At 37.4% G+C, this 25,343-nt stretch overlaps 2 long non-coding RNA genes across 2 annotated transcripts; one reads left to right on the forward strand and one right to left on the reverse strand.

The window, feature by feature from the left end:
- Positions 1 to 1,981: 1,981 nt before the first annotated feature.
- LOC148006285 (uncharacterized) lies at positions 1,982 to 14,236 on the reverse strand. Its single transcript, XR_015686660.1, has 3 exons — positions 14,141 to 14,236; positions 7,075 to 7,172; positions 1,982 to 3,977 (listed from the first exon to the last, which is right to left on the reverse strand). It is a non-coding gene; the product is annotated as an uncharacterized LOC148006285 (long non-coding RNA).
- LOC148006286 (uncharacterized) lies at positions 10,295 to 21,143 on the forward strand. Its single transcript, XR_015686658.1, has 4 exons — positions 10,295 to 10,349; positions 12,153 to 12,242; positions 19,435 to 19,740; positions 19,850 to 21,143. It is a non-coding gene; the product is annotated as an uncharacterized LOC148006286 (long non-coding RNA).
- Positions 21,144 to 25,343: the final 4,200 nt, after the last annotated feature.

Below are 25,343 nucleotides of genomic sequence, written 5' to 3' on the forward strand. Positions count from 1 at the left end.
TATCATTAACACAAAATGCCAAACAAGAGATTGGGAAAAGATCTTTACCAATCTTACATCTAATAGAGGGTTAATATCCAATATATACAAAGAACTCAATGAATTAGACTCCAGAGATTCAAATAACCCTATTAAAATTGAGGTACTGAGCTAAACAAAGAATTCTCAGCTGCGGAATATTGAATGGCTGAAAAGTACCTAAAGAAATGTTCAACATGCTTATTCATTAGATCAAAAATTCAGTACCCATAGCTAAGCATAGTAAGAGCAATATATAGCAAATCTAGTAGCCATCATCAAACTAAATGGAGAGAAACTTGAAGCAATCCCACTAAAATCACAGACTAGACAAGGCCGCCAACTCTCTCCCTACCTATTCAATATAGTATTTGATATACTAGTCAGACAAATTAGACAACAAAAAGAGATCAAAGGGATACAAACTGGCTAGGAAGAAGTAAAAAATCACTATTTGCAGATGATAAGGCAGTATATGTAATTGACCCCAAAAATTCCACCAGAGAACTCCTACACCTGATATCCCAACTGGTTTTGTATATCATCTTCACAAAAGCTAGAGTTATTACAGAGAATGGAGCCTCCCTTAAGTACATTCCTCCATGACATTCAGATGTAAGGCATTTTCTCAATTAGTGATCAAGGGCAGAGGGCCTCTTGAGGCTGGAACCATTCCTGGACTAGCAGTCTTCAGTTCTATAAGACAACAAGCTGAGCATGGCAGGAGAAGCAAGGCAGTAACATTACTCCATGGCCTCAGCATCAGCTCCTGTTTCAATACCTGCTTGAGTTCCAGTCCTGACTGTCTTTGGTGATGAACAGCAATATGGAAGTATAACCTGAATAAAATCTTTCTTCTCCAACTTGCTTCTTGTTCATGAACAAGACTGGAAATCAGGCAGCACATTTCCCTTCTGTTCACAATGCTCTCCACTGGAAGAAATAGCTCTTTCTTATATGATGGGTGAGAGAGTCTTTGCTTCAGTAACTCCTGCTCAAGCATGGTTCTCCCTTAGTTGAGTAAAGTTCATGGTCTTGCCTGATAGGAAATTGTAAAAGAGTTTCACAATTTAAAAGAAGAGCATGCACTAGGACTCCTGTACAAAAGAACCATGTAGATAGCAACAATTTGTTTTGTATGTCATGCTATATCTTGTAGAGGACATTATGCATCACTGAAAAAGTTTTTGATAAGAATGTTCATATAGTATTGGACAAGTAGATGCTTTAGTGAAGCAAGCGGCTCTTGTATTCTGAACAGCTTAGCTGCCTCTTCCCATTGGGTTGATTTACCTTGACTCTTTATATCTATTATTTTTCCAGGTGCCAGGTCTTTTATTCAGACCCTTATTTTCTAGTTTTTCTCCATTACATGCTTAACTTTTTTTCTGTTCAAAGAGTTTAATATGTTCCTCTGGTGGGTGGGCACTATCTCTTATTCAGGCTTTTTGCACGTTCACTGTTGGATTTTCTTTTAAAGATATATTCTTTTCCATTTTACATTCTTCACCTGTCAAATACTGTCTTACAATCTATTTCTTCCCACATAGGCAATGTATGGAGGATCAACCTATGGCACTATTTGTCTCTTCCTTCATCCTCTCCTGCATATTATGCCTACTCTGCTTCATGCTAGTGGTAAAAATAATTTTGTTGAAAGATCAGCCTGCTTTCTAGCCAGTAATACTCAATAATTTGTAGTAATTTTATCATGCCACATTCTTACCTGTCCCTTGTACCTCTGTTATTCTACCATGGAATGTTTTATTCTATTTTCTGTTTACTTGTTTGCATGTTCTGAATGAATATACACATTAAAACAAGTATATATCTGGTGCTACTGGTAAAAATAAGAGACCAACACATCCTCTGGAACTAGAATATTAAATAGTTGTTAATCCCATTTGGGCAATAGTTCTTTCCAAAGTAAGAAGTGTTTTTATTCACTGAACCATTTCATTTAATAAAATATATTTACTATTCAAAAATTTATATACTTTATTCATCACATTCCATAAAGTTATATTTAATTTTATATATGTAAATCAAAAGAATTTGTATTTACCACACAACTGATGATAATAAAAATATATCTAGTGCTAAAGATTCTTCCTATTCAGTCGTGTTACTTTTAAACCTATAATAGAGGCTCAGTTACTGAGAGCAGCAGGAGAAAAAAGATCAAGGATCTTCACCTTCTTATCAGAGAAAGAAAAAATTCTACATGTCCTCTTGAGGACCCCAAGTAGAGGCTTCTCGGTGTCCAGATCAGTGTTCTGTTTGCCTGCAGTCACATGCTCTACCTGGCTTCACTGAAGGTATTTGTGTGGCCCAGCTTCCCTGCTTATGCAGAAATAAGGATGTGGCTTAGAGTAAACAAAGCAAACTCTGGGGAAGAGTCTCTCCCCTATGTGAACGGAGATCACTCACTGATCTCTTTTTATATTTTCAGGGAGCTGTTTTTTCTCTTCTGTGTGTGAAATGATAGACAACATGGGGCTTTCATCAACACTTCAATCTTCAACAAACTAAGTCTTCCCTCTGTCATTTGTTCTGTGACCATGAAGTCTGAAGCAAAATGATGTCTACAGAAAAAAAAAAAGGGCAATATGAATTGGTATAGGGAGAACTGTTACTTTATCTTTTAACATTTGAAAGATTCACAAATAAATATATACTATGCTTAGAACTGGAATAAAATATGTTGGTACATGAATTTACATGTGTGGGTATTGATATAATAACTACTGTTCATCCCTTCCATAGGCATTCAATGTCTATTACTTCTTTGAGATATTAGATATCATCACTGACTAGAAAGCAAACTAACAAACATTTGTTTCACTGACCCACTTATAAAATTTAGAGTGGGTGTTCCTTTAGATAATATCTCTCGTGAGAAATTCTACCAAGTTTTTTTTTTGTTTAAAACTATCTCATATCCCTGTACTATGCAAGGTATGTTAATATGAATAAAAGAAAGTTTTGTTTCTTAAAGTTATAAAAACAGAAAGAAGTGAAAAGAATGTTTAATTTTTTTAAGGATCTGAATGACCACATAGTAGAGAAAGGGCATCTGCTTGGGAATCGCTTAGGGTCAAAACCTATGAGAAAGAATAGGAGTAATGATCTGAGCGACCATGACCTCAGTGAAAGATCAGACACCAGGTGGGAAGCATCAATGCATTCAGTCACATCAGCTTTATGTAGATGACAATTAAGTGAATGCAGGTCCTGCCATTTAGGAGTCACATTTTTGTGTTGTCTTGTTCACTGTGTATTGAGTTTTTGCTTTTGCAAAACTTCATATTAAGAGGACCAGGGATGGGGAACAAAAAAGAAGACACTGTTTCCAATAGTATTTCCAGGCACCTATAAAAGGGGCCTCTGTATTGTTTTCCAGGTCTTTTCAGGTCAGGTCTGTGTCATAGTGAAAAATTCCCTTATGAGTTGGAGCTCTCTTGAGGAAAGCATAGCAGAAAATTTTAATGAACATAATACACTCTTTACAGGAACCTTGCCTGACATTGTTTTTCTTTTCTGAAGAGAAATAAACACACTTCCTGTCAGAAAAATCTATGCATCCCAATCTGAGTCCTGAGAATGGCAGAGACATCAGGTCCTCATTAAATTAAAGAACCAAAACAGCCATGCAGCTGTGCCAGACTGCAGATAATTTGCATATTTTAGAACACAGCCCACTGAACTATGCCTTCTTATTAGACAATCTGCAAACTTCTGTATTCAGTCCCAGACAGGACACAGGGCAGTCAAGATGGCTCCAGTTCAACTTTTAGGATTTTTGCTGTTCTGCCTCCCAGGTAAGATGGACCATATCCTGGTACTTTGAAAAGTTATGTTTTTCATGTCGTTAACAGTTTGTATTTGATGTGTATTTCCAATATCAGCCATGAGATGTGACATCCAGATGACCCAGTCTCCTTCACTCCTGTCAGCATCTGTGGGAGACAGAGTCACTCTCAGCTGCAAAGCAAGTCAGAGTATTTACAACAGCTTAGCCTGGTATCAGCAAAAACTTGGAGAAGCTCCCAAACTCCTCATATATGATGCAAACAGTTTGCAAACGGGCATCCCATCAAGGTTCAGTGGCAGTGGATCTGGTACAGATTACACACTCACCATCAGCAGCCTGCAGCCTGAAGATGTTGCCACATATTTCTGCCAGAAGTATTATAGCGGGTCCCACGGTGATACAAACCATAACATAAACCACCCAGAGATGCAGATGTGTGAGGTTGGGTTTTCACAGCTGTTCTTTTGGTTCCATTACTGACATAATGTTCCAGATGTAGCCAGGCTTTGAAGAATTTGAATGGTTTGGGTATCAGAGGCCCATGAGATTGCTCTGTACTGCATATGCTTCAATAGTACGAACAATACTTATTCTCTGTAGACTTCATGAACTATTGTGGTCATTTTATCTGAGGAATCTATGTGATATTCTCAGATGGAATTGTTATATAGCAAAATGTAAACTTAGATGATACAAACAATGTTTGGTGTTAAAAACACAATTGGAGTCTCCTGAAAAGTTATTAGATGGCTTTTGGAAGGTGCAAAGTAGAGTATGCAATGTATGCAATGTTGAAGCTTAAGACAGAGTTCTGCTGTTCATTTTGAAATTATATCTAAGTTTCATGTCAAAGATTTGAAGTGTAAGTATGTGGTCTCAAGACCTGTTCCCAAGCATCAGTATTATGGTATTGATGCTCCCATTGGTCTTTATGAATTCTTGCCTTTATGTAAATTTTACTCTATAAAAGCACCTGCTTGTAGGCATTAGAGAATTTTACCACCATATTTGTCCTCTATAATATAAGACTGGTTCCATATTTCACAATTAATAATTGCTCTTTCATTTTAGTAGATATATTAGAAATATTTATGGGTTTGGTGAAATAATTTTTACCTGTAAAATTTATTTTAGCCCCAATTTTTTGTTTAAATCTTTTAATAAACACGTGTACTAGAAGAGTACTCCTCTTGCTTTACATCCTAACCAGCATGAGCTGTCACTTAAGCCTTTGATCTTAGCTACTCTGGTGAGTGCAAGATGAAACATCAACGTTGCTTTCATTAGCATTTCCCTGATGACTGAGGACTCTGACCATTTCTTTAAATGCTTTTCAGCTATTCAGGATTCCTCTGTTGAGAATTCTGCTTATCTCTGTGTCGCAGATTTAAATAGGTTATTTGGTTTATTGGTGTCAACTTCTTGAGTTCTTTATATCTTTTGGCAATTCTGTGATGGCTGTCAGGTTGGTGAAGATCCTTTCCTAACCTGTAGGCTGCTGTTCTGTGCTATTGACAGAGTTCTTTGCTTTACAGAAGCTTTTCAGTCGAATTAATTTCCATTTAGTGCAAACTTGTCCAACCACGCTGGTAATCAATATGGATGTTTCCCATAAAATTGTGAACAGTTCTACCTGAAGATCCAGTTACACTTTTCCTGGGCATGCACCCAATATATGATCCACCATACCACTGGGACATGTGCTGCACTATGTTCATAGAAGCTTTATTTGTAATAGACAGAATCTGGAAATAATCAAGATGTCACTCAACCAAAGAATGGATACAGAAACTACTGTTCATTTATGCAACAGAATACTAACCAGGTATAAATGCAAGGATATCAGGAATTGTGAAGGCAAATGAATGGAACTAGAAAATATTTTCCTGAGTGAAGTAAACCAGGCTCAAAAGAACAGGCACGACAAAAGCCTAGCATTACTGCTTTTTGAGAGGCTCCACCCAGCAGCAGCAGACAAAAGCAGATGCAGAGAGTCTCAGCCAAACATTGATCATAGCACAGGGAGACTTTTGAAAGAGTTTGGGGAAGGATTGAGTGACTTGCAGGGAAGTCACAGGAACTCCACAAGAAGACTGACAGAGTAAAATAATCTAGACTCTTGGGGGGCTCTCAGAGACTGAACCACTAACCAAAGAGCCTCCATGGGTGGAACCCAAGGTCACTGCTCACATGCAGCAGATGTCTAGCTTAATCTACAGGCAATTTCTCCAAGAACTGGACTGGGGACTATCCCTAAACTGATGCCAACTTGTGGATTCCATTCCCGTAACTGTGCTGCCTTGTCTGGTCTTAATTGGAGAGGATATGCGTACATCTGCAGAGATTCAATGCATGAGGATAGGGTGAAAGTAGGGGAAGAGTGGAATTTGCCGTCTCAGAAGTGAATGAGAAGGGGACTTTATGTCATGTGACCACAACAGTGGGCAGTGATTTGGATAGAAGGTGAATAAATAAATAAATAAATAAATAAATAAATAAATGAACAAACAACTCACAAACAAATAATGGAACAACTTTATGTACAGATTTTTCAACAAAAAGATAATTTCACAAATTTTTTATCTTTAAAGGTTTTCAGCACACACACACGAACACATACACATGCACATGTGCACACACACACACACACTCACAAAGGGTGTGTGTCATCTTCATTTAAGCAGGAGAATAAACCTCCATGAGGTAGAGAATTCCTCTTTGAATTTATGGTAATCTTCCCAATCTGGGTGAACTGTGAGAGAATAAGACCCTGAATTTGGTGGAAGAGGAGGAACCTTAGTTTCCATGTGTAAAATTTCAGCTTCTGTTTACATGTTGTCCATACTCCACAAACCCCATCTTTTGCTAATTTTACTTCTTTAATGCTTCATTGTCTAATTCGTACTCATGTAAAGAAGCTGTCTCTTAGTCCTCAGAATTCTGGTGCTCACACTCATCCTATATCATATTGATAACAACTGATACCATGCCCATGTGACCCAAATTATATTACAATTTTTTGCACGTGGCTGATGAGTTTGGATATTCTGATTCATTTTCTCCCCAAAACCAACAATGGCTGTCCCTTCATCAGGATCCAAGGACTATAGTCACTGTTAATATTATATTGCAGCAATCTAGCACATGTGCTTTAAATACAGGAGTTCTACATTTTTTTAATGATGCACAAGTCAGGAAGCAGTACTGCCTTACCCAATTTTTGCCTCATTGTTCCTGCTTACCTCCTTCTGCAGGGGTGTCCCTAATCTTTCATTTGAGGGTCTTAAAGTCTTTTTTCACATGCCACTTGTGAATTTTCTCTTGTGAAGCAGGCGATTACCTGGGAATGAAAGGAGCCAAAAGGAATGAGGTAGACCACAGCCTAATGCTGTATGGAGAAAGTATTAAATCCCTGTGGTTTCTACCCAGCTTCTGTACCTTTGGGATAAAAAGCACACACAGCCTTTGTATTTAGAAAAAGCATTAAACAGTACAAAAGCTTGACAGATGCCTACCCTCTATGTTTTCAGAAACTACTTTCCTATCAATAAATCTGAGTTATTACATACTCTGCTTCTTATGGGCTACTCTTAATTGGCCATCCCTCAGGGTCACATTGTCTTTATTTCTAAGCCAGGGGACTTCTTCCTCTTCTCCCTGGTAACTGTCTCCAACTTCCAGCCCTGGATACCTCAAGCTCACCTATGTCTTCTCTGCCCAGGTATTGAGTGATGGCATTTTTAATTAACTATCAGAAATAATTTGGGTTCAGGATCACTTAGCATCTACCTGCAGACTCTCTCCTCCTTGGGGTAACCAGGTTTTGGATTCATTATTACCACTGAAATACAAGTAGCATCAGGCCAACTAACTGAAATGATGCACACAGTTTACTTTAGATTCTGGTATACATTTTATACACAGATTCAATAAAGAAGGAGGTGAGCAAGCCAGGCTGTTTGAGTTCAGAAAATCATGATTAGAAACAAAAGATTAGATAACGCTTGATTAAATGTTGTGAACAAATACCAAATGTTAAAATAGCAGCTCCATGAAAACTTACAGATGGCAAATTAATTTAAAGAAAATTGTCTGACACATACTATAGAAGCAGGGAAGCACCAATGGCTTATGCTCTAAGATCAAGAATTGACAAATGGGATGTAATAAAACTGCAAAGCTTATGTAAGACAAAAGACACTGTTGTTAGGACAAAAAGACAATGAACAGATTGACAAAAGATCTTTACCAATCCTAAAACTGATAGAGGGCTTATATCCAAAATATACAAAGAACTCAAGAAGTTAGACTGCAGGGAGACAAATAACCCTATTAAAAAATTGGGATCAGAGCCAAATAAAGAATTCACAGCTGAGGAATGCTGAATGACTGAGAAACACCTAAAGAAATGTTCAACATCTTAAGTCATAAGGGAAAAGCAAATCAAAACCACCCTGAGATTTCACCTTACACCAGTGAGAATGGCTAAGATCAAAAACTCAGGTGACAGGAGATGCTGGCGAGGATGTGGAGGAGAGGAACACTCCTCCATTTTTGGTGGAATTGCAGACTGCTGCAACCATTCTGGAAATCAGTCTGGAGGTCCCTCAGAAAATTGAACATTGAACTACCTGAGGACCCATCTATACCTCTCTTGGGAAAATACCCCAATGATGCCCCAACATATAAAACAAAGACACATGTTCCACTACGTTCATAGCAGTCTTATTTATAATAGCCAGAAGCGGGAAATAACCCAGATGCCCTTCAACAGAGTAGATACAGAAAATGTGGTACATCTACATCATGGAATATTACACAGCTGTCAAAACCAATGACTTTATGAAATTCATAGGCAAATGGACAGAACGGGAAAATATCATCCTCAGTGAGGTAACCCAATCACAGAAAAACACACATGGTGTGCACTCTTTGATAAGTGGATATTAGCCCAAATGCTTGAATTACCCTGGATGCACAGAACACATGAATCTCAATAAGGATGACCAAAACCCGAATGTTTCACTCCTTTTTTAAAAGGGGAACAAGAGTACATTAGGAGGGAATTGGGAGGCAGAAGGAACACCCATTCAGAGCCTGCCCCACATGCGGCCCATACATATACAGCAACCAAACTAGATAAGATGGATGATGCAAAGAATTGCAGGAAGACAGGAGCCGTATGTAGATCTCTCCTCAGCCAGAATACAGCAAATACATAGGCGAATGCCAGCAGCAAACCACTGAACTAAGAACGGGACCCCCGTTGAAGGAATCTTAGAAAGGACTGAAAGAGCTTGAAGGGGCTTGAGACCCCATATGAACAACAATGCCAAGCAACCAGAGCTTCCAGGGACTAAGCCACTACCCGAAGACTATATATGGACTGACCTTGGGCTCCAACCTCATAGGTAGCAATGAATAGCCTAGTAAGAACACCAGTGGAAGGGGAAGCCCTTGGTCCTGCCAAGATTGAACCCCCAGTGAATGTGATTGTGGCGGGAGGGCGGTAATTGGGGAAGTATGGGGAGGGGAACACTCATACAGAAGTCGAGGGGGAGGGGTTAGGGGATGTTGGCCAGGAAACCGGGAAGGGGAATAACTATCGAAATGTAAACAAGGAATACCCAAGTTAATAAAGATGAAAAAAAAAAAGAAAAGAAACACAAGATTAGACAACACTTTAAAAAATATTTGTGAGCAAATACTCAATGTTAACGTAGTAGTTTCATGAAAATTTATTCAGGGCAATTTATTTTAAAGGCAATTTTATTGCACATTACTATATTATATCTTAGAGAAGCAAGAAACAAAGCAGAAGAACATATGCAGATTGAGGGTACATTAGGGCAAGTACTTTCTGTGCTCTTGGAAGTTTCCTCCCCAAGGCTCGGCATATATTTTCCAAAGACTGGAGTCTTTTCCTATGCTGCAAAAAGGAAAAAAAAGGGATAATAACTAACATAAGGCAGTGAAAGGAGGGAATAGCGAACTGATGTTTGGAAGCAGTAGGTGGGTATACACTTGAGCCATGCCTGGTAACACAGTTTCCATCAATTCACTCTGAATGAATAGGGAAGAAGACAAGAAGAGGAAAGGTCACCTACATCAGGAAAAGTGATAGCAGACAGTGTGCTTGTCACAGGAGGCAAAGTGTTTATGTGGGGGGCAGATACAATTTAGAAACATCAGCCCATTTTTTCACTGATTTGACAAAATTCTGTCATGGTTGTATTTGTTTTTATTGCACGTGTACGCCACACTGTGTATTACAGGGAATGTATCAAAGAAGATAATTACTCAACAGTGAAAAGAGCCTGTGAACTTCCTTGCACTTTTCACACTGTGCTATTGTAGATGGCTAGATCCTAAGGAGATAGTAGCATGGAAAGCAAGAACCAGAGCAATTCAGATTCCTATGCTACCTGCAGGATTCAATAAGAACATTTGTCCTTTTGTAGAAAAATATGCATTACAACTCTATTCCAAGATCCCTGCAGATGCTCGTTCAGGATGAGTTATTGAATGTAGCTGTTCTCAGACTTGACAAAGTGGTCTTGATTTGCATGTGCCCTGGTCCAGTCCTGAGCCATGAGGACTTCTTCACAGATGGGTCACACCCACAGAAGAACCAGTTGCTGTCAGAATACAGAAAGGACATGAGGCCCACACTCTTTTTCCTGGGTTCCTGCTCTTCTTCCTTAATTAAAGAACAACAGCAATATGAATTTGCTTATCTTTTACTGTAAGGGATGTCTGGTAATTTAAGTAACTTCTCATTTAAAACACTTCAATAAGGGATTATTCAATTTGTATCTTAACTGTCTTTTTAAATGACATGCAGATATTCCAGATGCCCTCATTTTATCCAAACCTTTGAGGGAAAAATATGTACAGTTGCTTGCTGGTCAGTATAGTTCCAACAAACATCAGGAAAATCTCCAAAATTCTTGATCTACGGTTGATCTGACCTGTAAGATTAAGTCTAATTGAGGTTTAGAGGAAGTGGCCAGATTTCACCTTCATCATCAGGAATCTAGATTCTGAATGTTTTAACGTTGTTCCTCTTGCTACTATTGGAGTAACCCTTCCATAGTGGGTCATGTCAGAACACAATCCACTTGGAGTAACAGGAGTGTGAAGCTGGTTGTCTGTCACTGTGCCTGAACTTCTGTATCTTTTATTGCCTGAAAATATTTTCAGATGAAACTTGGCTTAACAGGATACTCTAATTTTTTTTAGAAATGAAAGACTAACTCTGTGTCATTATTTTCTGCTTCTATAGCACAAAAACTTATATTCTGCCCATCAGAACTAAGCATCTGCATTGCACAATCAGCTTGGTCTACTAGAAACAAAATGAAGATACTTTCTACATGTAAATGCACTCTGACACAGAAATGTAGAATCTGCATTATATCTATTAACTGGCTTTTATAAGGTCGTATCTGCTGGTCAGAAATTTTGGAGCTATGTCACACTTACCCCAGTAGATTCTGTGTGACAAGTTCCACAGACTGAGGCATTAGACTCCAAGGGAGAAGGTCTCCTGGAATAGGTTGTGGTGTTCTCTAGTCAGAAAAAAATATTGAGCCATAGTTCTCATGGCAGTTTGTCTGCTTTATCTTCTTCTATTCCTTTTCTGTATTTATGACGTGTTTCTGATACCCTAGACTGAAATTTTAAGTGAGAAAATTGGATAAGAAGCCACCCCTTGAGATGGCATCACTTGCCATGACTTTTTCTCCAAGAGATCTAGTGATTTGCCTAATAATCATTTATATAATTACAAAATAGTACTTGGATGAAAACCTTCCCAACAGTATATGATCTTGTATGGCTATGCATGTGTAATCGAGGTGGGCTCTGATATTTTGGTATAGAAAGCATTGATTTAAAATACAGTTTTAAATTGAACTTTGAGGATTTTTAATAAGGAAGAAGGTCGATATTAGATAAAAATTACCCATGGGAATTTATGACCTAGGGGTCATAATCCAAGTTCCCATGAAAATCTTTTATACCCACTACTGGAAGTTTGATATTCTCTATAAGTGATTTTTTGTTCTATTAACTGATAATGATATTATCTATTTCATTCATAATTGATTCTTTGAACCTACTCTTTAGAAACTGTAATACCTGAATGTTTTTTTTTTCTTGTGCCAGGTGAGTGTGATAATTATGTTTTATAGTTGCTTCAGTGAACACATCTTTTAAAATTGTAATACCTGTTTATCCTGTATAAAAGCCCCTGTTCAAAAGTCACAAAATACACTCAAATTCATATTGCATCTGTGTTTGTTTCTGTTTGTCACAGCTGAATCCTTACTCACCAAGTCTTCAAGGACCAAAGTCCCAGGGAACACAACACCCAGCTGAGGTGATCCGTGGCACTACTATATGTAAGGTAGATTCTGTATATTCTCTACAGTCCAGAGATCTCTGAGCAATAAAAACACAAGGTGTCTGACTATGTGCTTCAAAAACTTTTTCCCAAAGCCAAATAGGATGATCACACTGTTTCTATAATCTTTACATCTATTCACAAATCTTCTTTTAATTGCAGGTTGAATTTGCTCTCTCTTAATTTGATTCTCAATTATCATTAAAATAAATGTCCTAATTAAAGAGTCCTATTGAAATATTATATTATAAAATCAAATTATTACTCAAAATAGTTGATAAACTGGCAGCCTTTTATGTATATAATCAAGCATCGAATTAAAAATGAAAGTAGCACTGTCTCCTTGAATATCAGCTTTTTGCATTTTAAAGAAATGGAAATATTAACAAGACTATTGTCTAATCAACATTCTTTTTCTTACTCACTATTGACTCAATAAGAACCCTTACTCATTAAAAAGTGATAAATTCTCAACCCTCTTACAATTTGTACTTCCAATATTTTATTTCTCACACTCTATTTTCATAAATTTATCACTTTTAGGCCTGATTTCCTAAATACAGATCTTGTTCTTTGGTATAAAGCTCCATTAGTTGATATTTTAGCACCTGGAAAATCACCAGTGTTGTTTAATCAAGCACTAATTATGAAGACACAATCATCTACATATGTGTAGAGATAAAGCATGGCTTGAATACTTTTTCCATGAATGAGAATTATGAATCCTCAATTTCTAATATTAATCTTCTTGAAATAATAGGAAACAATAAATTATTGTGTTAGTGACCATTGCATTGCCATAATAAAAATACTTGAAAGAAATGATGTTAAAAGGTCTGATGCGATTTGACTGATCTTTTCAGTTTTTGAGCCCTAAGGATTGGAAAGGGATATGGAGTAAAACCAAGTATACCATGGTATGTCTGAAAGCAATAGATATGTTTGAAATATCCAAAGATAGCATATACAAAAGGGCCTGAACATACTGAATTGCCTCCTCCAACTTTAACAAACTCTTCACTGCAATTTCTCAAAACTACCATAAAAATATCCAAAGCTGAGGTCACTATATAAAATGCAAGCTTCAGGAGATATCGCAGAATACAATAGGAAACAACAGACCATCAAGATGCTGTTAACCAGTCATCAGTTCCCTTAATAAAAATAGCCTACTTGAGGTACAATTAGAAGGACTTTTTTACTGTGTAAATTACAAAAACACCACACCTAGGATTACATAAACATAAATTAAAATGTTCTTGAGTAAATTATGAGAATTTTTTTGTTTTGGGGTTTTTTTTGTTTTGTTTTGTTTTGTTTTGTTTTGTTTTACCTCTTCTCTTTGTCTTGAGAGGAAGAGAATTAAAAGCAAACAGGTCACATTGATACATTTGTCCAACTGTCAAAATAGTTTTGAAACCTGAGTGGGTATTATGAATGTTAGCAAGTCCATGCACATCAAAAAGCAAATGAGGCAGCTCAGACTACTCTGTTGACACCTGAGGACATTTTGCTATGACTTGTTAGCCTGTTCATTGTAGTAAGTCACAATCTCATTAAGCTTCAGGTTGCTGATGATGAGAGAGTAATTTGTCCTAGATCCACTGCCACAGAACCTCAATGGGACCCCAGTACTTAAATATTCATGGCTTATAGATCAGTAGTTGAGGTGAATTCCCTGATTCCTGCTGGTGCCAGAATAACCAAGTATCAACGTTCTCATTGGTTTGGCAACTGATAATTAATCAGTCTCCAAGAGATACAAATAGAGTGGATAAAGACTGGTTAATCTAAGTATCACATCTCATACCTGAGGTAGAAGAGGCACAACGGGCATACAGTGTAAACCACATAGCAAGATAATTTCCATAAAAATAAAGGTAGCCACACTTATGTCTCACCTGAAAACACCAGAGCATCATCAGTGCTAAGAGTTCAGGAAGGACACTCAGGTTGATTCTGTATCCTCACTGAATGTGACTTTTGCACATGGTGTAAACATCCTCAAGTGAAACACTCAGGCTTGTGCTGTGCCCTGGCCACATGCAAATTATTAAAGGAGTGCAAGGCTTGAGGCCTCCAGTGCCTGGACTTTCAAAACCCTATAAGGAATTGGATAATTCCTTTCATAACACCTTTCCTAGTCATCTTTCTGGTGTTACATTTCAGTCCCTGCTTCATTAATCTTGTCTCTACATTATTTCAATGACAGATACAGAAAATTTCTAATCAAACTATCACTCAGTTCCTGTTAGAGGTCTACCAGTCAAATCCACTGAGGAACCTGATGCAAAAGTTAACTAAGTGGGCTCAGATGGTGAAAGTCAGCTATTCCTGAAAATTGAATATTCCCCAAGAAAGCAGGAAATAACCTAAGAGATACGACATCCCTATTCCCCATTCACCATCAGCTTCCCTCTCCCTTTTTCTTTATCTTTGTTTTATGATAAAAAAAAAGAGGTATGTTGGTATCAGGAATTGTTTTTGCCTCCAGCAGCAACACCTCCTGGTTAGTGTTGCCGTAGCAATTGTCACACATTCCCAGTGTACCCTTGGCTTAGTTCCCACCTTCACTTAGGAGTAGTTGCATCATATTCCAAATAAAAGGCAGATATTTTCTGCCCTCTCTCTTTTTCTCTTTTCCCACTCATCCCTCTCTCCCTTGTCTCGACCTCCCATTAAAACATATCCTTGTGGAACCATGTTGTTTTGGTGTGATTTGTCAGGATACCAGGTGATATTTCATGGTACCTTCCCTGGGCTGGTACTCTTAGGTTCTATAAGAAAGCAAGCTGAACATACCAGGAGAAGCAAACCAGTACATTGCATCCATTCATGCCTCTGCAACAACTCTCAGTTCGTGACCTGCTTGAGTTCCAGTCCTAAGATCTTTTGATGATAAAAAGCAATATGGAAGAGTAAACTGAATAAACTCTTTACTCTACAACTTGCATTTTGGTCATGATGTTTTTGCAGGAATAGAAACCCTGACTAAGATTCCTGATAGACAAGTTCAGGAACGTGGCTGGATATAAAATAATCTCAAAATATCAGTAGCCTTCCTCTACCAAGGTATAAACAGGCTGAGAAAGAAATTAGGGAAATAACACCCTTCACATTAGTCACAAATAATATAAAATATCTTGGTGTGTCTCTAACCAAGCAAGTGACGTACTGTATGACAAGATTTTCAAATATCTGAAGAATGAAATTGAAGAGGATCCCAGAAGAAGGAAAGAATTCCCATGTTCATGGACTAGCAGGATTAATAGAGTAAAAATAGCCATCTTGCTGAAAACAATCTACAGATTCAATGCAATCGCCATCAAAATGCCAAATCAAATATTCATTCACTTAGAAAGAGCAAGTTGCAAATTCACTTGGGATAACAAAAACCTAGGATAGTGAAAACTACCCTCAACAATAAAAGAACTTCTGGGGGAATCACCGTTGCTCACCTCATGCTGTAAAACAGAGCAATCATGATGAAAATTGCATGTAATTGCTACAGATGTAGGCAAGTAGATCAAATACTTAGAACTGAAGATCCAGAAAGGATCTCCACATCTATGGCCACTTGATGTTTGATAAAGGAACTAAAACAATCCAATGGAAATATGATAGCATTTTCAACTCATGATGATGGTTCAACCTTTGGTCAGCATGCTATTCAATGGATTCTGATTGTTTTGTACAAAGCTGAAGTACAAGTGGATCAAGGACCTCCACATAAAACTGCATTTACTGAAAGTAATACAACAGAAATTTGTAAGAGTCTCGAACACATGGGCACTGGAGAAAATTTCCTGAACAGAGCACTAATGGCTTATGCTCTAAGATCAACAGTAAACATATGGGACCTCATAAAATTGCAAAGTTTCTGTAAGGCAAAAGACACTGTCATTAAGACAAAACACCATGCAGCAGATTTGGAAAGATCTTTACCAATCCTACATCTGATAGAAGACTAATATCCAATATACACAATGAGCCAACCATTATCTGGTAGAACTATGATAATCTAACTCTAAAAAGCTTAAAGAATGTCTTAGGAATGTACCTTATCCACTGAGTGAAAAATAAAGTGTAGTTTCCCTAAATCTATCGAACAATATATGTGCTAATATTGAAGCATACAACATAATATGTTCTTTAACTAATATTATCTGTCCAAATATAATAGATAATTTAAGCTGTAAGCTATTAATTGAGGCATTGAACACAATATATGTGCTAATGTTTAATCCCTTAGGCTCTCGTGGTTCAAGTCTTTGTTCACTTTTGCAATCTAGCAAATTCATGCAAAAAACCGCCTGTCAATTCATAAAACTTTTTTATGGAGATTAAACCAGGAGAACTTCCCTTTTTAGTGCCAGCAGATGCAATGATCAGTTTCTAAGCCTTTTACCTACTGAACATGGATGCTCCTTGTCATCTTGGGTTCTTGACTACTTCAGAGGTAGAGAATATGGGATAGCTCTTTATTCTTACAGAAAAAAAAAAACCTTAAGACTTGTCAAGTTATTATTGTTAATATTATTACACAGCACATTTACTAACCTGTTCATAGTGCTCTCCGTTGGAACAAAAAGCTCTTTCTCACGTAATGAGTCAGGGGGTCTTTGCCTCAGCAACTCCTTCTACTAAACTATGGTTCTCTCTTAAATGGTCTTGCGTAATTTGAAATTGTGAAAGAGTGAGTTTCACACTATCTTTAAATAGAAGAGCATGACTGAAGACTCCTGTAAAAAAGATCCATGGCCAGGAGGTGGCAACCTTTTATGTAGCCTGCTCAACCTTGTACAGGACTTTATGCATCACTGAAAGAATTTTTAATAAGAATGGTTGTCCAGTATTAAGCAAGTAGATGTTTCAGTGAAGCCATTAAGGGTGTGGCTTTTGTGTTCTTCTGAAGAGTTTAGCTGACTCTTCCCATTGGATTGATCTGGCTTGACCCTATATATCTATTAATTTGCCAGGTTCCAGGTTTATTACTCAGACTCTTAACTTCCAGCTTTTCTGCATTAGATCCTGGAATGTTTCTCTGTTCAAAATGTCTGAACTTCCTCTGGTGGGTATCATCAGGCTTTCTGTACTTTCACTGTGGAACTAAAGATATATTCTTTTCCATTTTACATTCTTCACTTGCCAAACACTGTCTTGCATTCTATTTCTTCCTGTATAGGCAATGGGTGGAGGATCAACCCATGGCACTATTCACCTCTTCCTTCATCCCCTCCTGCATATTATACCACGTCCCTTCATTCTAATGTTAAAAAACAATTTTGGTGAAAAAACAACCTGTTTTCTAACCAGTAATAATAAATAATCAATAGTGATCTTATCACACTACATTCTGACCTGTCTCTCTTTCCTCTGGTATTCTACCCTGGTTAGCTCTACTTTATTTTCTGTTTATGTGTATGTGTGTCCTGAATGCATGTATGCTGGTGGAACAAGTACATATCTGTTGCTACTGGTAGTTAGAAGTGGCCACCAAATATTGTAGATCTAGAATTATCATGTTTTTAGTCATGTTAGGGCACTAGAAAAGAAAAATAGATCCTCTCTAAAGCAATAAGTGCCTTTATTCAGTGAACCATATCTTTGACAAAAAAGTTTTTCTATTCAACAAATTTATATAGCTTATTCTTTATATTCCATACAGATGTATTTAATTTCCATGTTAACCAAAAGGAATCTGTATTTACCACATACCTGATGATAGTATAAATATATCCAGTGCTGCAGATTCTTCCTATCGAGTCTTGCGTCTTTTAAATCTATACTAGAAGCTCAGTCACTGAAAGCTGCAGGAGAAAAAGGATCAAGGATCTTCACCTTCGTATCAGAGAAATAACAAATTCTACAAGTCCTATTGAGGACTCCAAGCAGAGGTTTCCATATGTGCACATCAGTGTTCTGTTTGCCTGGAGCCACATGCTCTACCTGGCTTCTCTGAAAGTACTTGCATGCCCCAGCTTCCCTGATTATATAGAAATAAAGATATGGCTTACAGTGAAGAAAGGACACTCTGTGGATTAGTCTAGCCTCTATGTGAACATAGGTCCGTCACTGATCTCTTTTTATATTTTCATGGAGCTGTTTCCTCTCTTCTGTGTGTTTAATGGGCATGATAGACGACATGGGGCTTTCATCAACCATTCAGTCTTCAAGCCACTCAGTCTTCCCTGTATCATTTGCTCTATGGTCATGGAGTCTGAAGCAAATTGTAGTCTATAGAACCCAAAGGGCAAGATAAATTGCTGTAAGGAGTACTGTTATTTTATCTTTTCACATTTGAATGTTTGGAAATAACTGTATACTATGCTTAGGACTGAAATACAATATTTTGGTATATGAATTTAAATGTGTGTGTATTGATGTAACAACTATTGTATATCCCTTCCATAAGCATTCAATGTCTGTTACTCCTTTGAGGCATTAGACAACAGCAGTCACTGGAAAAAAATTAGTTTCACTGACTCACTTTGAAAACATGGAGGGGGTGTTAGTGTATATATCTCTAATCAGAAATTCTACCAAGTTTTTGTCTTTAAAACTATCTCTAATCCCTATTATATTTTATGTAATATGTAAACTTTGTTGATATGAATCAAATAAAATTTTGTTTATTAAATATATAAAAACAGAAGGAAGTGAAAATATGTTTATGATTTTTAAGAACCATGAAACATTTAAAGTCTAAATGACCACATAGCAGAGTAAGCGCTACTGCTTGTGATAATGTTTAGGGTCAAAACCTATGAGAGACGATAGGAGTAATGATCTGAGACATCATCAGAGAAAGATCAACCACATAATGGGAACCAGTAGTGCATAATTCAGAACAGTCATGAATGCAGTCACATCAACTTTATATAGATGAGAGTTTAGTGAATGTTGGTCCTGTTACTTAAGAATCACATTTTTTTTTGTTTTCCTGTTCATCGTGTATTGAGGTTTTGCTTTTTCTGTATGTTTCCTACTTCATATTAAGAGGATCAGGGGAGGGGAGCAAAAGGGAAGACACTGCATTTCCAATAGTTTTTCCATATAAAAGTGGCCTATGTACTGTTTTCTAGATCTTTTCTGGTATAGGATTGTGTCATAGTGAACAGTTACTGTATGAGTTGGAGCTCTCTTGAGGAAAGCATGGCAGAAAATTATAATGAACATAATATACTCTTTACAGGAGCCTGGCCTGACACTGTTCTCTTTCTCAAGAGAAATAATCACATTTCCTGTCAGAAAAATATATACATCCCAACTTTCCTTCTGAGTATGGCAGAGACATCATGTCTTTATTAAATTACAGAGGCAAGTCAGCCAAACAGCTGTGCCAGACTGCATGATTTGCATATCTGAGGAACACAGTCCACTTAAGTAGGCCTTCTTATTAGACAATCTGCACGCTTTGGTATTCAGTCCCAGACAGGACACAGGCCAGTCATGATGGCTGCAGTTCAACTCTTAGGGCTGCTGCTGCTTTGGCTCCCAGGTAAGATGGACAATATCAAAAACACTTTCAGAAGTGTGCCTGGTACTTTGAATAGTTATGTTTTTCATGTTATTAACAGTATGTGTTTGATGTGTATTTCCAATATCAGCCATGAGATGTGACATCCAGATGACCCAGTCTCCTTCATTCCTGTCTGCATCTGTGGGAGACAGAGTCACTATCAACTGCAAAGCAAGTCAGAATATTAACAAGTACTTAAACTGGTATCAGCAAAAGCTTGGAGAAGCTCCCAAACGCCTGATATATAATACAAACAGTTTGCAAACCGGCATCCCATCAAGGTTCAGTGGCAGTGGATCTGGTACAGATTACACACTCACCATCAGCAGCCTGCAGCCTGAAGATGTTGCCACATATTTCTGCTTTCAGTATAACAGTGGGCCCCACGGTGATACAAACCATAACATAAACCACCCAGAGATGCAGATGTGTGAGGTTGGGTTTTCACAGCTGTTCTTTTGGTTCCATTACTGACATAATGTCTCAGATGTAGTCAGGCTTTGAAGAGTTTGCATGGTTTGGGCATGAGAGTCCCATGAGGTTCCTCTGTACCCTGTATGCTTCAGCAGGACAAACATTACTTAATCTCTGTAGACTTCATGAACTGGTGCCGTCATTGTACATTAGGAATCTAAGTGATATTCTCAGAAAAGCTATTGAATGGCTTCTGGGAGATAGAAAATAGAAGTATGCAATGTTGAAGCTTAAGACAGACAAAACTCTAGTGTTCATTTTGAAATCGGATCTTAGTCGCACGTCAAAGATTTGAAGTGTATGTGGTCTCAAGACCTATTTACAAACATCAGTATTAGGGTTTGATGCTTCTAGTGGCCTTTTTTAATTTTTGTCTTTATGTAAATTTTATTCTATCCAAGCACCTGTTTGAAGGGACTATTGGATTTTAAAACCTTATTTGTCTTCTATAATATAAGACTGGCTCCATATTTTACAATTAATAATTGCCCTTCCATTTGAGTAGTTCCATTAGAAATGTTTATGTGTTTTGTAAAATAATTTTTACCTGTAATTTTTTAATTTTAGCACCAATTCTTTTTTTAAAGCTATGAATAAACATGTGTAGTAATGGAGTACTCCTCTGGCTTCACATCCTAACCAGCATGAACTGTCACTTAAGTTTTTGATCTTAGCCATTCTGGTGAGTGCAAGATGAAATATTAGGGTTACTTTCATTTGCATTTCCTTGATGACTAAGAACTCTGAGCATTTCATTAAATGCTTTTCAACTTTTCAGGATTCCTCTGTTGAGAATTCTTTTTAGCTCTGTGCCCAAGATTTAAGTTGGGTTATTTGGTTTATTGGTGTCAATATCTTTAGTTCTTTATATTTTTTGGACATTGTGTGTTGGATGTCAGGTTGGTGAAGATCCTTTCCCAACCTGTAGATTGCTGTTTTGTCCTGTTGATAGTGTTCTTTGCTTTTCAGAAACTTTTCAATTGAATGAATTTCGATTTAGTGCAAACTTGTTCAGCCACTCTGGCAATCAATATGACTATTTTCCATAAAATCGGAAACATTTCTGCCAGAAGATCCAGCTATACAATTCCAGGGCATGCACCAATATATGCTCCACCACACCACAGGGACATGTGCTGCACTGTGTTCATAGAAGCTTTAATTGTATTAGACAGAAGCTGGAAACAATAAAGATGTCCTGCAACCAAAAAATGGATACAGAAACTGTGGTTCATTTATGCAACAGAATTCTAACCAGCTATTAAATACAAGGACATCATGAATTTTGAAAGCAAATGAATGGAACTAGAAAATGTTTTCCTGAGTGAGGTAAACCAGGATCAAAGGGACAGGCATGACAGGAGCCTAACATTACTGCCTTTTGAGAGGCTCTACCCAGTAGCAGCAGACAAAAGCAGATGCAGAGAGTCTCAGCAAAACAATGAACATAGCACAGGGAGTCTTTTGAAAGAGTTTGGGGAAGGATTGAATGACCTTCAGGGAAGTCATAAGAACTCCACAAGAAGACTAACAGAGTAAAATAGTCTAACTTGGAAGCTCTCATAGACTGAGCCTGTAACCAAAGAGCCTGCATGGCTGGAACCCAGGGTCGCTGCTCACATGCAGCAGAGGTTCAGCTTAATCTACAGGCAGTTTCCCCAACAACTGGATTGGGAGCTATCCCTAAGCTGCTGCCACCTTGTGGATTCTATTTCCATAAATGTGCTACCTTGTCTGGTCTCAATGGGAGAGGATACGCCTACTGCTGTGGAGACTTAATTTATGAGAATAGGGTGGTAATTGGGAGGAGTGGAATTTGCCCTCTCAGAAGAGAAAGAGACAGGGGCTGTGTGTCTGAATAACCAGGACAGGGAACAGTGATTTGCATGTAAAATAAACAAACAAAAAAACAAAAATGGATCAAATTTATGTACAGATTTTTCAACAAAAGATAATACCACACAATTTTTTTTGCCTTAAAGTGATTTTAAAACACACACACACACACACACACACACACGTTTGTGTGTGTATATTATCTTCATCTAAACACAGAATGAACCTCCATGAGATATAAATAATTCATCTTTCAAAGTATGATCAAAGTCTTCCCAATCTGTTTGAATTATGACAAAATAAGACCCTGAAATTGGTGGAAGCTTTAGGTCCATGTGTAAAATATCAGCTTCTATATTTTTGTTTTGTCAATACTCTATAAACACATACTTTTTGATAATTTGGTTTTAATGCTTCACCGTCTAATTCATACTCATGTAAAAATAAAAAGTCTTCTAGTCCTTAGAGTTCTGGCTATCACACTCACCTAAATTATAATAGAATTTTGTTCAAGCAGCTGATGAGTTTGGATATTCTGCTTCATCTTCTCCAAACTCCAACAATGAGTGTCCTTTCATCAGGAACCAAGTATAATAGTCCCTGACAGTATTTCCACAATCTAGCAGTTGTGCTTTATATATAGCTCTACATTGTTTTAATTATGCAAAGTCAACAGTCTCATTGAGGTTCAGAGACAGTGGCCAGATTGCACCTTCATCATCAGGAACCTGGGCTCTGAAGGTGTTTTACCTGTCTCCTCTGGCCACTATTGGTGTAAGTGTCCCATAATTGGGCAAGTCAGAACATAAGTCACTTGTCGTAACAGAAGTGGGAAACTGGATGTCTGTCAATGTGCCTGAACTTCTGTAGACTCTATTGCCTGGGAATATTTTCAAATGAAACCTGGCATAACAAGACACTCTCAAGTTTTAGTAGTCAAGAGCCTAACTCTGTGTCATTGTCTTGTGGTTCCATAGCACAGAAACTTATATTCTGCTCATCAGCATATAGGTCATTGTGTATTAGGCATCTGCATTGCACAATTGGCTTGGTCTACCATCATCAAAATGAAGGTATGTTACACATGAAAATGCACTCTAACACAGAAATGTGGCATCTGCATTATATCCTTTAACGGGTTATTATAACGTAGTATCTAATAGAAAATTTGGTGCTATAATTAAGGTAGGTCTGTATATTCTCTAGAAACCAGGGCTCATTGAGCAATTAAAACACAAAATGACTGAACATGTACTCTAGAAACTTGTTCCGGGCTGGAGAGATGGCTCAGTGGCTAAGAGCACTGACTGATCTTCCAGAGGTCCTGAGTTCAAATCCCAGCAACCACATGGTGGCTCACAACCATCTGTAATGGGATATGATGCCCTCTTATGGTGTGTCTGAAGACAGCAACAGTGTACTTATATATAATAAATAAATCTTTAAAAAAAAAAGAAACTTGTTCCAATAGCACAATGGAATGACCAAGGTGGCAATACACTCTTTATATCTATTCACATAACCTGCTTATTGTTGCAGGTCCCTACTGTTCTCTCCTAATTTGATTCTCAAATCTCATTAAATTCCCTGAATTAAACCTCATTAAATTCCTTGAATTAAACAACACTATTGGAAATTATATTAGAAAAACAAATTGTTGTTCAAAATTGTCAATTAATGAACACATTTAATCTCAGTAACCAGGCAGCTATTTAGAAAGAGAATTAGCACTTTGTCTTCTTGGTTGAATTTTGGCTTATTTGCATATTAAGAAAGGAAACTATAAATAAGACTGTTACATTGTCAATGTCATTCTTCCTTTTCTACTCACTGTACTACTCCATATGGATGCTTCCTTATAAAGAGATTATCTACTGCCTACTCCTTGACTACCAGTACTTCCAATATAATATTTCCTACATTGTGTTTTTGTATAATGTTCTCATTTTCTATCGTGTTATATTTAATGGAAACTTTAATCATTTGTATAAAGCTCCATAGGGTGATATTTTAGGAGCTGAAAAATTACAGTGTACTGTTTTATGGAACAAAGAATATTAAGATTCATTCATCAACTTATTTCTCAACAGAAATCATGGTTTGGTCAGATATACTGCGAATGAGCATTAAGAATACTGAACTTATAAAATTAACTTTCTTTAAATAACCAAAAATATTAATTCCTTACTGTTCATAACCTTTGCTTTTCCATGATGAAAATACTTCGCAGAAATGACTTAAGCAGCACAGATATAATTTGAACAATCTTTTCAGCTTTGGGGCCTCATTGACAGGGAAGGCACTTTAAGTAACTCCATTTAAACCATGTGGATCTGAAAGAAATAGGTTTGAAATAGCCAAAGATAACATATACCCAAGTTGTGTGCCTATGAAATACCTCTTCCACCTTGCACACACACACAACTGAGATTTCTCGAACCTACCATAACACTATCCCAAGCTAATGTCAGCTATATGAAATGTAAGTTTCAAGAGATATCACAGAATACAATATAAATCCACAAGCCATGATGTTGCTATTATGCATATATGAGTTTTCTGAATTAAAAATAGTCAATCTTGAAGTACCCTTAGAAACTTTTTGTTTTTTTTTTCAGCTATATGAATTGCAAAAACCAGCACAGTTAGGATTAGCCAACCAGAAAATAAAGTACACAGTTAGGATTAGCCAACCAGAAAATAAAGTACACAGTTAGGATTAGTCAACCAGAAAATAAAGTACTCTTAAGTAAATTGTTACACATTTTGTCACCCCTGTGATCTTGGGCTTGAAAAGAGACAGACCACACTGGCAGATTCCCATAACCGTCAAAATGGTTTATAAACCCAGGAGGGTATTATAAATATTAATAGGTGCAGAAACTACATGCGACAACTGATGCAGAACAGACTTCCAATGTTGACCCACTAGGAGGTTTGTGTTATCACTTTTATCACTGTGGGAGGAAGACTGTTAGCCTGTACACAGTAGTAAGTAGCAATGTCTTCAGGCTCGAGGCTGATGATGATGAGAGAGTAATCTGTTCCAGATCCACTGCCTCTGAACCTTGATGGAACCTCAGTATGCAAATTGGATGCCTTATAGATGAGTAGTTGTGGAGCATTCCCTGGTTTCTGCTGGTGCCAGGATAACCAAGTATTAATGTTCTCACTGGCATGGCAATTGATGATTACTCATTCTCCAATAAATACAGATAGAGTGGATGGAGTCTGGTTCATCTGGATATCATATCTCATACCTGAGGTTGAAT

This window comes from Rattus norvegicus, chromosome 4 (assembly GCF_021556685.1).
Source record: "Rattus norvegicus strain SHRSP/BbbUtx chromosome 4, alternate assembly SHRSP_T2T, whole genome shotgun sequence".
NCBI classification, from domain to species: domain Eukaryota; kingdom Metazoa; phylum Chordata; class Mammalia; order Rodentia; family Muridae; genus Rattus; species Rattus norvegicus.